The sequence below is a fragment of the Gallinula chloropus genome (assembly GCF_964237585.1).
Source record: "Gallinula chloropus genome assembly, chromosome: 1".
Taxonomy (NCBI): Eukaryota; Metazoa; Chordata; class Aves; order Gruiformes; family Rallidae; genus Gallinula; species Gallinula chloropus.
Window position 1 is genome coordinate 33199115 of NC_140085.1, and position 15245 is coordinate 33214359.

A 15245-nucleotide genomic window follows, 5' to 3' on the forward strand; every position below is an offset into this window, starting at 1 on the left:
CTTTAATGTTAAAACCTATAGATACATCTCCACAGTAGGATCCTTGGTGATATGCAAATACCTGACCTAGTACCTCCCAACTGATTTCCAGGCAACTAAAAAATTTTTTCTTTTTCTAAATTTCCAGTAGTGTCATTTGTGCTTTATATGGATACAGTGTTCCTTTCCCTCAGGCTTGCTGACCTAAACCAACATCAAAAAAGGGCTATTTTTCATTGTTAATATATATATTAGTAAGTAAAGAACATTTCTTAATTTCTTCCTTAGTTTTTTTTTTTACACTGTCTCTCACTCTCATTAGATTAATTGGTAATTTAAAACAATAAATGCAAATTTAAAACAAGATTGGACTGCAAAAACAGTATGAAATGAAGCAATATGACAGCAACAATAACAATAAAGAAATGCAGCTAAAATATTTTAGGGGATAGATATGCTATGGTAGTTCAAGCTCAGTACCAGAGTTTTTTATCCCTGTAAAATAGTCTCTGTTGGGCAAGACATTTATTAATAGAAATAAATAACATATTTTGATCCAAGAAACTCTAAAGGCAGATGAAATGCCTGTAGACTGAAGTAGAGTTTTCATAAACTCCAAATTCTTGAGCCAGAAATCTTTCTCCAGTCTAATTGCAAGTGAATCTCAGGTGTTATCTTATAAAATTGCAGGCATAAAATACAATTTACAAGTCGTTTCATGGTTACAAATTAATACATAATATGTTGATAACCATTTGATAACTCTGAATGAGCAATAAAAACGTTTCAATAAAACAAAGAAAGCATCACTATTTCATATTATGGGTCTGAATATGGAAAAGCCTCTTATAAAAAGGCAAAGGACATATTAAAGTAATAAATAGAGTGTTATCTCAAATATTCATGAACTAAGTCTTGAGGATCTTAAGTCTATTGAATCGACAGCAACCAACATGACACGGCTAAATCTTTGTACAACTTAGAACATAGCATACCTTTTGTAGGTGATGTTTATTGAAGGTTGTAGCTCATTTTTAATATGAAAATATTACAGAAAAAAATCATTCACTCTAATACTAAGACTTGTTTTGATAGCACATAATGGTTATGAATATTATTTCTTACGGTTAACACAGCAGGAAAATACATATAATCTGGTGATAATTGCTAGCAGAACTTCCTAGTTCTGCTGCTCAGTTTGTCTCTTTGTATCGATTGCCATTATAATTCCTATCAATCTATCTCCCTATGTTCTGATTTACACCCAGCTGCTAAATATGTTCTGTACTGTACTCAGAAATTACCAGTTAGCCTTTTCTTAACGCAAAGCTACTTATTATGGATATTAGGGCAATGTTATAATATGAAGGTGTTTATTCAAAACATAAATAAAAATATTACACTACTGGGAGTCCAGGTGCTGTGTGATTCAGTGAGCAGATATTTTCAAAAGAGGCATGATGTATTTTTCTATCATGATTTCAGAAGAATTTTACTGTGATCTTAGCTTTCTATGCTGCCTTATTGTGCATAAATATCTGCTGTGTCTTCTACTCTGAGGTAGATAAGTGGCAGTTCTTCAGTTCTTGAAATGGAGGATGGTATACTATTTCATCTCATTTACTCAAAGTAAGCATGGAAGAGGAAAAAAAGTTGCTGTAGACTTCAAATACCTGCCAGTGACAAATTACTTCAGATCCCCTTTGGAACTATTAATAGCCACTGCTGCAATTTCAGCTCTTCCCATGTGTGGGGAAATATTTTAAATGAACGAGTGCAGTGGGTGGCAAGAAACTCCTTGACACATTTCATGTGTTTTTCATCATTCTTTGTAAAGAAATAGTGCAACAGCAAAGATTACCTTTCAATTCCTTAAACTCCACCTAACTACAGTTTAATTTCCTTATCGGTCCTTCTAACCAAGGTACATGGTACTGTTTTTCTGTAGGTTTTTATCATCTGGTCTGCAGATTAGAATTGTAATAACAGTTCACAGCACAAAGTCACCCTGAGCTTTTCCAAGGTGAGGAGGGGGAAATTGGGGTCTTGTCTCTCAACATGATTCAGAACTGATGTAGCATTGAAGCTGGCTCTCAGACGGCTGCATGAAAGTTGCTCCACAGATCTCAAAGACTCCTGGTTGGTCTTCCTTACTTTATCTAGCATTTCGCTCTTTTCAAAGTTCAGTTTGCACTTGAAACTGGAAAAGAAACCAGGATGGTGGCTGGCAAAACAAAAGTGGCATTAAGATTGATACTCTCTGCAAGTTAAGTATTTTTCTACGTGGTAAGGAGATTTTTCTGTAGGTTTCCTCCTGTTAGTTTGTTCATTAAAAATAGTAACAATTTTCAGTCTGGTCCATACAGCACAACAGCAGTAAGAACACAGAAAGATTATTGTCATCGAAGTTCATATTAACAGCCATAACTTCTGAAAACGGAATAGTTATCCCATTGCTTAAAACCTCTCCAGTTATATAAAGCAGCTGCCATTACTGTGGTGTTTCAGAGATCTTCCTGAGGCAAAAAATGCTGCAAGTGCAGTGGTAGTTTTAGTTAGCTATGGACAGAATTGGAAAATGTTCAGTCGGAGCCAACAAAAATTTCAGCAAAATGCTGAGAAAGCATCAAGCTGGTTTCCTGGCATATTCAGAAAGGTCATGGAAAGTCACTTCCACAGGTGGTGTTTTCATGAGAAGAATTCACTGGTAGAAAAGGGTGGAAGTAATTAATTGTGTGTGTTGTGTTATATGTGAATGTCTCATTTTTGCAGAATTGTATGTGCATTTCAGGAGCTGAACCAGTGAGGCTGGAGAAATGAGCCATCTTCAAACACAGTTACATCTTATAAGGAATTGCTGAAACATGTCAGTCAGCAAAGAAAACACCCATGACCAACTATGCCATCCAAACCAGCTGCTCTCCTTACTGCAAGATGAGCCATATTTGCTAGGTGTGTGTCAGAAGAGGTTTATCATGTCATTTTATATACCTTGTGGCATCCAAGATGTGTGCACAAAGACAAAAGATATAATAAGGGATCTGTTATTCACAATAAGTCTTCTGGAACAACAGCTGACAGACAGCTGTGATGCTTTAGGGGACAGAAAATGACAAGAAGAACCTATGTTTAAGCCAAAGAATCTCACCCAAACTGTTTCACTATTTGTAAAAGTTTTCTGCCCTCTGAGCAATGAACGCACCGTGTCCAGGATTCCCTAGTGCTTGGTGACTCTATTCCTACCTATGCTCAGGTAGAATTCTGAAGAAATGCTACTCCCAAAAATCCCTCAAAATCGCATGCTCTGAACTGATCAATCTCATTTATAGTGGTCTGCAATTTGAAGAACTCACCTGTGAGTGACGAAACTAAGTTAATATTCTCACTCAGCCTGCAAGAACTTCAATCCACTCTTTTTCACCTGTTTAGGCAGGACTGAGGAAGATCAAGTCAAGAGGCAATTTTAGCTTTGCAGGTCCTAGCTTAGAAAGTTTGTGTCTTGCCCCTCAAACAAAAAAAAGTCACCATACTTGTGATCAAATCCAGTTGCTCACCTTTAGCTTCTAAGTGTCTATACCCAGGATTTTTTTTCTACAGATTTAGCAAATATACTTAGTTTAATGTGATTCTTATTTGTAACATTGATGACTTCTTTGAAATGTATTAAGAAATCTGAGATACACTCAAGAAACATAACAGTTTTGATGCTTCATACACCTTGGTGTATTTCACTTTTTTAAAAGATGGTAGTAAGAAAACAAAGGCATTAAAAAGCTGTGATAAGCAGCAGAGCGGGAATCCTGGAGCTGCTCAAGGGGACCCTATAAACTGTATCCCTGCAGAAGATACAACCATCCTTCTTCAGAACTGGATGAAGGGAAATATCAAGGATGTGGGCAGGGTTAAGGTTTAAAACTTTCTTAGCCACTAAAGGTTCCATTCAGACTTTGTCATCATCTGCCCACAATAAGAGCATTGCAATGGTTTCAGCTAGGTTAGAGTTAATTTTCTTCCTAGTAGGTGGCCTAACGCTATAGTTTGGATTTAGGATGAGAATAATGTTGGTAACACACTGTTGGTTTTAGTTGTTAAGCAGTCAAGGACTGCTTCTCATACTGCCCTGGCAACAAGATGGCGGATGGTGCATAAAAACACTTGGAGGAGTCACAGCAGGACACCTGATCAAAATAGCCAAATGGATATTCCATGCCATATGAAGTCTTGATCGATATATAACTGGGGAGATGGCTGGGAGGGAAAGTGGCTCAGGAACCAGCTGAGCATCATTTCCAGGAGGTGAGCAGCTCAGGAACTAGCTGGGCATCGGTCAGCAGTTGGTGAGAAATTGTGCTATGCATTGCCTTTTCTGTATACAATTTTGTTCTTCGCATCATCATCTTCCTTTTCTGTTAAACTGTCCTTATCTCAACTCACATGTTCTACATTTATCAATTCTCTCCCCCATCCCACTCAGGAGGGTAAGTGAGCAAATAGCTGTGTGGCTGTTTTAGCTGCTGAATTAAACCACAGCAAGCATAATTGCCTAAATTTCCCTGCACGAGAAAGAAATCTGGTGCATACTACATTTTCTTTCTTATTTCTGTCCTCTGATTTCTTTTCAGTTTAGTATTCTGCCACACACATTTGTTTCCTGTTTTAATATGAACAGGAAGATTACTGAATAATCAGTGAAGTAGAAATCATCATCCAGTATCTGAAATATTTTATTTACCTCAATGAACATTTACCTTTACAGAGCTTAGTCTAGGAGCAGTTACAAAGGTATGAAAGATATCTACAGTAATTAGTCATGAAATAGAATCATCCATTTTCATTTGGACACATAATTAATTTGAAATTAATGCTCTTCAGTAATTATAACTTCCTGGATTTTGTTCTCCATGTATATCATTGATATAAGGCAGAAATAGAAAGGTGTGAGTGGTGGGTTGAGTCTTGTTGGAGACCAGACGCCCATCAAAGCCACCTTAACTCTCCCCTCCTTGACTGGACCTGGAAGACAAAATATAATGAAAAGCTTGCAGGTCAAGATAAAGACAGGGAGTCCTCACTCAGCATTTACAGGCATGGGCAAAACAGACTGAACTTGGCAAAGTTATTTATTACAAATCAAAACTGGAGTAGGATAATGAGAAATAAACCGAAACCTTAACATCACCTTTCTCCCACACCTGCCTTCTTCCAGGGTTTAACATCACTCCCAATTTCTCTCCTTCCTCCTCCTCCCACCAGCACAGGGAGATGGGGAATGGAGGTTATCTCTGCTGGCCCTTCCTCCTCAGGTGGAGGACTCCTCACACTCTTTTGCTGCTCCAGCATAGGGTCCCTGCCATGGAAGACAGTCCTCCAACAACTTCTTCCCATGGGCTGTAGTTCACAAACTGCTCTAGCATGGGTCCCTCCCATGGAGGTCAGGCCTTCAGGAAAAGACTGCTCCAGAATGGGTCCCCCATGGGGTCACAAGTCCTGACAGAGAACCTGCTCCAGCATGATCTCCCCTCCAGGTCAGAAGCCTCCTTTGGATGCATCCCCCTGCTCCAGTGTGGGGTCATCCACAGACTGCAGATGGATATCTGCTCTGCCATCTTCCTCAATGGGCTTCATGGGGACAGCCTGCCTCACCATGGTCTTCTCCAAGGGCTGCAGGGTAATCTCTGCTTCAACACCTGAAGAAACTCCCTCCCCTCCTTTTTCCCTGAACTTGGTGTCTGCAAAGTTTCTTACATCATCTCACTCCTTCCTCTGGTGTCAAAAAGCTGCTGCTCCTTTTTTTTTTGCTTCTTAACTATGTTGTCACAGTGGTGCTACCACTGTTGCTGATTGCCTTGGCCTTGGCCAGTGACAGATCTGTCTTGGAGCTGGCTTGTACTGTCTCTGTTGGACCTAGGGGAAGCTTCTAGCAGCTTCTAGGAGAAGCCACCCCTGCAGCACACCCCCTCCACTACCAAAACCTTGGATGCAAACTCAAAACAGCATGAAAGGCCTGAATTTTTTCAAAGGTTTTCAGTACAAAACCACCAGAAAGAGCAGAGAACAGTGGTGTGATACTGCATTGGAAATTTGATTGTGAGAATCAAGATCTCCCTGGAATCACATTGTAAGTGGTATTTGGAAATTTCTATACTTCTGGGATCAAATTCTTTTTCAAGAACAGATGTGAAAGATTCAAGAAAACTAGAAGGTCTTATAGAGGTTATATTACAATTACAATATCCCCTGATACACACTCATGGAATATACTAGTTTGTTTTGTGGAAGTGCACTTTTTGGGTGGATGGTACAGTAAATTTCAGGAATGGGAACATAGAAGGTATAGAATAAAAGTCGCTGAAGAGCAGAGATGTGAAAGTCATGATGCAAGGGCTTCAACTATGTCCTCTGAAAGGTAAATCCTCAAGTTTAGACAAACCACATGGATTTCCTTTAAATCTGCTGGAGAGAGAGATATTCTTAACAGTGATTCAATCCACCTATCTTAAATGCTTGTTGTATGAGGGATTTAGTCATCTGTTGAAGCTGTCCATTACTGTTGACTAAAGAATTTGGATGAAGGAGTTAGAAAAACACATAATTTTTAGCTGGCAAAATGCTAAAAGGTCAATAAAACATTATACTCACTACGTTTCATATTTAGTGAGTTGCTTTTTTCTAGGTGGGTAGCTTTTCATAAGGATAAGAACACACAACCAGACTCCTCATGCACTGCTGGAGAATATCCACTAGCAGCAGGAAAGTGATATTAAAGAGTTGGGATTAAAGGCTATATATATGGAGAAAAAATATATTTTTTAAAAATACCAATTAATTTTAAAAAGTTTACATTTTAAAGCATGATTTCTTCACACAATCCACCTACAACATATTATCAAGTGTTTCCATTTACAATTATTTCCATTCATTCTTTGATTTTAAAGAATCACCTGTTCACAGGTACTCAAAAGTGCGAAGTGGAATTTCTATAGTGACTGATATATTTTGGATTCATATCCATAAAGTGGGAAAACAGAAAAATAATATTAAAATCTGGTTCAGAACATCAAAATGCTGCATCAGTTGCCTAATTTAATTTACATTATTCATAGTGTCTGAATATCCAAGTGGAGTGACAACTGTTGAGATTGTTGAATAAGATTGATCCTTTTAGCAAAACACCTGAAAGAAAAAGATATGCAAGTAACATATTACTCATGGACACTCTTCCTGCACAACCGAGATCAGACCGGTGTCTTTTTCTTACCATGCCTTTACTGCCAAGTAATGGTCATAGCTCCATTTCCTTTATGGAAAAAAAAAAAAAAAAAAGGGAGAAGGAGAAAGAGAGAAAAAAGAATTATGACAAACATATAAGACTAAAGAACTAGCCCTTTTCTGCTTAGTAGGATCCATTTCAAACATGAAATGACATCCTGAAACTATTCTGTTCCAGTCAAGTGGAAGTTCTTATCACTGTGGAGCTTCTGTAAGTCTTCTGTGTGTCACATGTCTCTTGCAAACCTGAGAAAATACCAGAATACACAACATTTTTTCAAGCCATAAAAAAGTAAGAGAAAAGCAAAAGACTGTTCCAAAGAGAAAGGGAATCAGAAGTAATGGTAGGTTAAGTTTGGGTTGGATGATAGGAAAAGAACTGCCTACACTATGAGGATAATTAAAACCTGGAATAAGTTGCCCAAGGAGGAGCACAGACATTCATGGGGAGAACAGGGAATGTCCATGGAGGGTTTTCTCTTGTCTTGTTTTAAAAGACAAGGTTCTGCAAGGTTCTTTCAAGAATGGTCTGAAGACAGTTGTTCCTGCTGTGAGCAAGCAGTTGAATGAGACAGATTTCTCAAGGTCTCATTGAGTTCTGTATTCTACAATTTTATGAAATCCAAATTATTTCTTAACACAGAACTGAAAAGCTGTGTTAACCTAGCTCGTACTTAACACATACAGTCATTTCTGTGTTAGACTGAATAGATTACATGTCATTTAATGCAAGCTCCTAGATATAAAGGTATGCTTGCCTATAGAGAAAATTGAAACTCCTATTTGTAAAGAAATGCTACTTTTCTCAGAAATTACTAAAAGACCTACGTACATTTTTATTAATAAAGACACCTAAGATCCTGAAATCTTTTAGACATTATGAACTTTCCATCTCATGGCCTCAAGAAAATTCAAATAATGAATTTTGGAATATCCTTAGGTGTAGCAAGCTTTTAGAAATGGGATGATAAAGCCCTCTCTTTACTTACGTGAATGAGTTTCCTAATTTGTGCACTAGGGAAATGTATTTAATCCCAAAATGGCTAAGAAGCAAACTCAGAAGAATGGAGGTTTAGAAATGACTGACACCCAGATTGGTGTGTTCACCTTGGCTGGATGCCAGGTGCCCACTAAAGCTGCTCAAGAGGACAATGAGGGGTAGAAAAGATGGAAAAACCCTTGTGGATCAAGATATAGACACTTTAATAAGGCAAAACCAAAGGTTGTGTGTGGAAACACAGGAAAAACAAAGGATGTGCACTCTATTTTCCATCAGCATGTCATGTGATATCCAACCACTTCCCAGGAAGCAGATCTTCAATATGTGTAGTGGTTGCTCTGGAAGACAAACTATAAATTGGGAATGCCCCCATTTCCTCCCCCTTTCATCTTTTGTTGCTGAGCAGACATCATATGGTATGGAATATCCCTTTGGTCAGCTTGGATCAGCTCTCCTGGCCATGTCCCTTCCCAAGATCTTGCCCACCCCCAGACCACTGGTGAGGGGGGAATATTTGAATGACAGCCTTGATGTGTACCAGTACTGCTCTGCAGTAGCCAAAATCCTGGTGTGTCATCTAACACCTTGCTCACTACCGATACATGGCACAGCACTATGATGGCTGCTGTGGGGAAAATTGCCATCTCAGCCAGACCCAAGACACTGAGACAAAATAGTACCATGTGATATGTGGATCCTGGGGTTGAGGGAAGTCTTGTTTGGCTGCTATAATATTGCAGGTACATTCGCTGACCTTTCTCTCCACAACTCTCTCCACTTACCTGCTACTGTGGCATTGCAGAGCCTAGACATGTAATCTGCTATATCTTTTCACAACAGGTATGAATGAAAAGATAAATAAAATGTTCTTGTACTCAGGAAGACCAAGCATAAGCTGTAACTGTTTGTAGACCACTCTCGTCGCTGCCTTCCCAGGATTTTACCCCATAGCTGTCTAGTTTCTTCCTAAATTTGAGTCTTCATCCTGTTTCATCAAATGTATGAAATTTAGCATGTGAAATTGTAATAACATGATTTTATTTTGTAGGGAAAAAAATAAAAGACAAAATTTAATTTATATAGATTTAGTTTGAAAATAACTATGACAACTGTTTCTTCCAAAATAATGTCTATAACAGACTTCATTATAATTTAATGAAAATTAAATAGTATTTATTAACATGGCCATATTTTTTTCAAATTATGGCAGTCTGTAGCAGCTTTGTTTCCTTTTGCCTGCCAAAAATCGCATGCAGCACTGAAAGAAGCAGCTAGCTCATATGCCTCCTAATCTGAGACACAATCTCATTTAGTTTAATTACATGGAGTACTCTGTATCGCTTGCCAGTGAGTGCATAACTTTATTCAGATGGTTCTTCAGTATGGCCCAGTAGGCACTCACAGCATGGTTACGCATGAATATTTTCTCAGGCTTTGGTTTCAGTTCAGAAAACATTAAGACAGTATTGTGAATGAGAGTTCTGAAAGCCACCCCAAAGCCGACATAACTGATAATTTCTCACAGTATGAGAAATTGTACTTCGTCAGCTACTGCCTTGTTTCACATGCTGAAATGTCAGGGCTTTCAATTCTGTCCCTCTCATCGAGAGTCAACAGCAAGTGGAGTGTCAAGCAAAGAAAATAGGGTGTCAGCAAGGGTACGCTGGCAACACAAAGAGGTACTATTAGCAAATGTGCAAATGTGCAGTTGTTATTGTCAGAGATGTAATGAAGCCAGAAGACTGACTGTATAGCTGTGTTGTTCAGCAGAGAAATGAAGTAATCCATCAGGAAGGAGTAGCCCTGCTCAGTAACAGAGCACATTTTCTGATAATACTTAAATTTCCTAAAAGAGCAAGGACCTGTTGTTGGGGGCATTTTTCATTTCATTATTTAAGTCCTCACTTAGTAAGCACCTTAACTTGAATGTAAATCCAAGAAGTTCTGTGTGAAATTGTAAGCACAAATACATAGACTTCGTGAACTTTCCTACACTGAAAATCTTCTGTCATTCTCTCAATTTCTTATGAATAAATATTCTACCAACTTCTTCATGAGACGGTGACCAGAGCTGTCTGTGCTTTGTGAGACAGTTTTGTAACTTGATGATACGGTTCAACTTCTTAGAAACTTTTTGGAAATAGTTCTGAGTAATTTTTGCCTGATGTTTAATACCTTCCAGGATTTACCACTGTTAGAAAGCACTGAAATAACCTCTCTTGTGGAATACTTCTCCTTCTCATGTACTAAAGAGACAAAGTACAGAAAACTGAACACATTAATCATCTGGAAAGGTAGGAAACAGACCTTATCCCAGTACAGGGAATTACAAGGTCCAGGTCATATAACCTTTGACAAATTCTGTTCCTGTTGACAAAACGGAGACATAGCTGCTGTTTTCGGGGTGGTAAAATAGAAATGAGGGCATGTATCTGATCCATCACCTGCTTTCCAACTCCTATTTTCGCAAATGAAAATCAACTGAAAGTGTTTGAGGGTGTTTTTTTGTTTTTTTTTCTCTCAAACTAAAAACTCCAGGCCCTTTCCTTTAGGATAATGCATAAAACGTTTAGAGGTCAGGGAAGGGGAAGCACTCTGTGGTAAGTGAACAGGGCAGACTGTCATTTACACATCCAAGTACGTCCTCTCCTCCAAGCCAAATTTACCCAGGAATCCCTGCAGGCACCAGGCCCTGCTTGCCAGGATGGATGTGAGCAGGAAAGGATGAGGATGAAGCACTGGCACCAGGCGAGGGGCTCAGCTGTAGTACAGAGTTGTTTGTGCAGAAATGAAACCAAAGAAATGCAGTGGAGGTGGCATGAGGGATGTCTGTGTGGCTCTTAGTGTTATCCTATTATCCTACCCATTAGGCTTCAAGCCAAGCAAGTTTGGGTTTTTGGGTTTTTTTTTTTGCTTTGATAATTTGGTTGGTTGATTTATTTATTTTTTTTTACTGCTCCATAATAAATTGTGATGACGAGCCAAAATTGGCAAGGTTCATAGGAGTCAAAAGTAATAATCTGTTTATTCAAGGAGCAAATGATTCTGATACTATAAGACTCCAGCAAGAATTTAGTTTTGTTTTGAAGTACAGACTTGGGGAAAAACACTAACTCACCAAAGCAGTTCCCATATCCCTTTCAGAATATAAATAAAATACGCTTTCATACTGACAATGGGGTAGGCAGATGATCAGCGGGGTTGGCACCTTTTAAATAGAATCACTAATGCTCTTTATGTTGCAGTGGTGTTGCAGCCTTATTGGAATTGCAAAGAAGATGAAGAAGGGCAGGAGAGGTGAACAAAGTGATAAAGGATTTAAAATGATCCCTTTGTGCAATATACAAACTTCTCTTTACTGTACTGCATTCATTAGGCCTGGCTGAGTTACTTAGGGTGAATAATTTATACCACTACTTTTGGATTTGTTTCCACCAAAGAGATTATTTCAAGGTCTACATGAAATTGACTAATACGTGATAAACTCTTTGTTAATCTTATTTTGTATTTACAAATTATATCAAATAACACCATTATTTGCAACAACATCTTCGTGTGACTTGGAGCAATCGACACTAGAGAAAAAGTGTCTACAAAATAATAAACCCACAAAATGTACAGAAAAGCAACTATTTTTATTTTTTTTAATTATTTTTAAATGCCCTTCGGGGAATGTAGGTAAATATAATGAACATTTCTTTGGAACACTCTGTCTTCAAAGTTTGTTTGGGATCCAAAAATAGAATTTTCTTCTAATTGTACAGATTCTATAGTAAAGACTGTGCAGGAAGAATTTAGAACTGAATCTCAAATGGTCCCCATGAGACACAATTTCTGGAGCTTTTAAGCCAATTTGATTGTGCAGAAGTGATTGCTAGAGGAGCAAGGATTGTCACTTCATGGGTGATTTGAATCCCAGAAGGTAAAGCAGAAACAAAGCACATGTACCCAGATGTCCCTTATCTCTTTCCTTCAAATGTGCATGCAGCATGCATGACAGTCCCACCACAATTCGTCTTCTTCAGGAACTATACAGCATTAATGTTCTGCTTAACCTCAGTTTCTCTGGGGTATCATGAAAGACGGGAATGGGAAATCACAGAGGTCCACAATTTGGAGGCACTTTAACTTAGCAGCCTCACTTATTTCCAGGCAAAACCCTCCTGCAGCCTACACAAACTGAAATAGAATTGAAGCATCCTAGCTCTAATGGCTCACTCTGCGACTTTGATTCTGTGGGTGTATATGAATTCAGAATCCTTGCTGCTGCTGCTATACAGATAACTAAACATCTACATAGATAGAAATGTTATCTTAAGAAACAATTTACTGATAATGAGGGAACTTAAAAATTTTGATATTCAGTAACCATGGTGACTCTAGTCACATGAATTGTGAAAGTGAGTACTCCAACAGTAGAAAAAGAAGTCCCTGACTAAATCCAGAATACTTGTTTGTTGACTGGAACAACATTTTATAAAACTATACTTTATTATGATGATCATTTTCTGGAATAGGGGGAACTGTTGAGTTGTTTTGATTATTTTATTGAAATGATGTTCTTGATCTGACAGAACAACTTTAATCATTCAGAACTGTCAGAACTTGTATTTATTAATTGTATATTTTGACTTGTACCTATGTGAATTGTACCTATGTTTTAACACAGATTTTAAGAGAAAGCAAATAAAAACTGTTTCGGTGTAGGAAAGTACTAAAATAGATTATAATTCAGTGGCTCATTCCTTTAACAGATTTGACTCCTATCTCTCTATTTTATATTATGTCCTACAACAATTGTAGTGTTTAAAAAAGACAAAAGTAAAACAAAATATATATTTTTGTTGCATTATTTTGGAAAAAAAATTGAGCGAGATCATATTTCACAACTAGCTCAATTAACTTCAGAGAACAATGACTTTGAAAACCTTGCCAGAGGATTTGTATAAAGGACACTACCTAGAAGCAGCTTTGTATTCTGCTATTAGATGGCTTTGTTAGACTTTTAAATGAAGGCTGCATTCATTTTTCTTTGTTCTTCATCTAGATAGTACACTAGATAAGTATGTGTTGCACACAGAGAGAAACAGGAAATATATTCTTTTAAGAATTTCAATAAATAGTGTTATGCCTTGTTTGGTATAGTTTTACTGGGATGAAACTCATATCATAGATTCAAAAAGTCACTATTCATTAAGTGCTTTTAATGCCAATAGGTTTCTATCGTTATTGTAGTAAAAGACATACTACCATTTTTGGGTTTGTGTTTTATCATTAAAGAGAGCATTAGCAGAACTGAGAATATAATATACACATTCTGTCATTGTTTTTAGGGCAAGCAAGTCTTTCTGCTGCTAAGGATGGAGATACATGTTAAGTCTTGATTCTGTAAATAAGTGAAGTTAGTTTGGCTACAAAGGGACAGTCAATTTAGCTGTGTGCGACCAGCTGTAAGACTGGACCTTATTTTTTATGACTTATGACCAGAAGTTTTATATCTCTTCTGTACAGCAGAGAACTTGATATTTCTTTACTTGTTTTTATGCTCTCCATGTCTTTCTACTACAAATATTATTACCCAGGGGAAGAAAAGACAGGACAGTTGTCTGTGGTCAACTAACTTGCTCTCAAGTAAACAGCAGTACAGTGCTACAGTTCAATAAAAATCTCATTAGGTTTTTCAGGTTTTATCTTTGCATTTTGGTTACTATTACACGCTCATTGGCATTTATGTTCATGGTTGGCCCTAAATTTTTGAAATTCTGCCTTGTAGTCCTTTGCTCAAATATCTGGGGTGAAGGATGTTTTTCAGAGACTATCGGTTTTAACATCACAGGGTTTTGTTGAGTGAATTTATTTTGCTTTTTAGATTTGGATGTGCTCACAGGAATGAGAAGGTTGAGGCCCTGTAACACCTGTGTTGCTTACAGGTTTTAAACCACAACATGTAATCACATACTAACTATGTGTGGCTTTCTGTGTGTGGCTTTCTGACTGCAAGGGATCTTACTCTCTCTTTAGTCAGATTGCAGCTGTAGCCATTCTTGGACACCACACAAGACCTTGGGAAAATAGCAAAAGAATATTTCTCCCCATGTATTCTCAGCAAGAATTTGAGTGTTGGGTAGTGATAAGGGAGAAGATAGTCATCTTCAGGAGCACCATATCCTGTGGAAATAACTTTGTGGCTTTATTTATATTTCCTTTTAATTTTAGGTCTCTTTTAAGTTTTTCCTCTTTTTAAAGACATTCATGATTTTATATATCTTTTTCATAACACTCCTGTTGTGTCCGCTATCAAGATCCTATTTAGGTTTTCTAGAGAGACAGTTTCATACCTCCAATCATCTATCTCTTCCTTTTCTGTGTTGTTCTTAGTTCTGATATATTTACATGATGTGGGAGCAACCAAAATAAAACACAGCATTCAGGTTGTGTACAAAATGTATTTTCACAGAGGTAGACTGTTATTTTTGTCTCATTTTCTATATCTCATCACCATTTCAGTGCTGGGTGTTTGTTTGTAACTCCAGTGAACAATGAGACGACGAACTGTCTATGGCAATTCCAAAATCCCTTTCTTGAGCAGCAGGTGCTCAAGTGTGGTGTCCATCAGGGTAGATGTGCAAGCAGGATGGTTTTCCTGTATAAGTTATTTACATTTCTTCACATTCATATCAAGGAAATCAACAGATATCTGCAAAGTACTAAACCCTTCTCTATTATCATTACTTTTTTCATTGTATACTTCCCATGTTTGTTTCCTTTGTTGCCTGACCAGCCCATGCACTGATTTCAGCTGCAACTCCGAAGCTGCAAAATAATATACTTGTCCAACATGATTCACATCTAAATCCATTGGATCATTTTGTTTGTTCTCCATCAAAGACAAAGCTTATCCCTTTCTCTCTAGCAGTCTCTATCCCTTGCAGCACCTTTCTCTTTTTGAGCTGAACTGTTTTATTGCTTGTAACATTGCATCTTGTTTGCTGCTTTG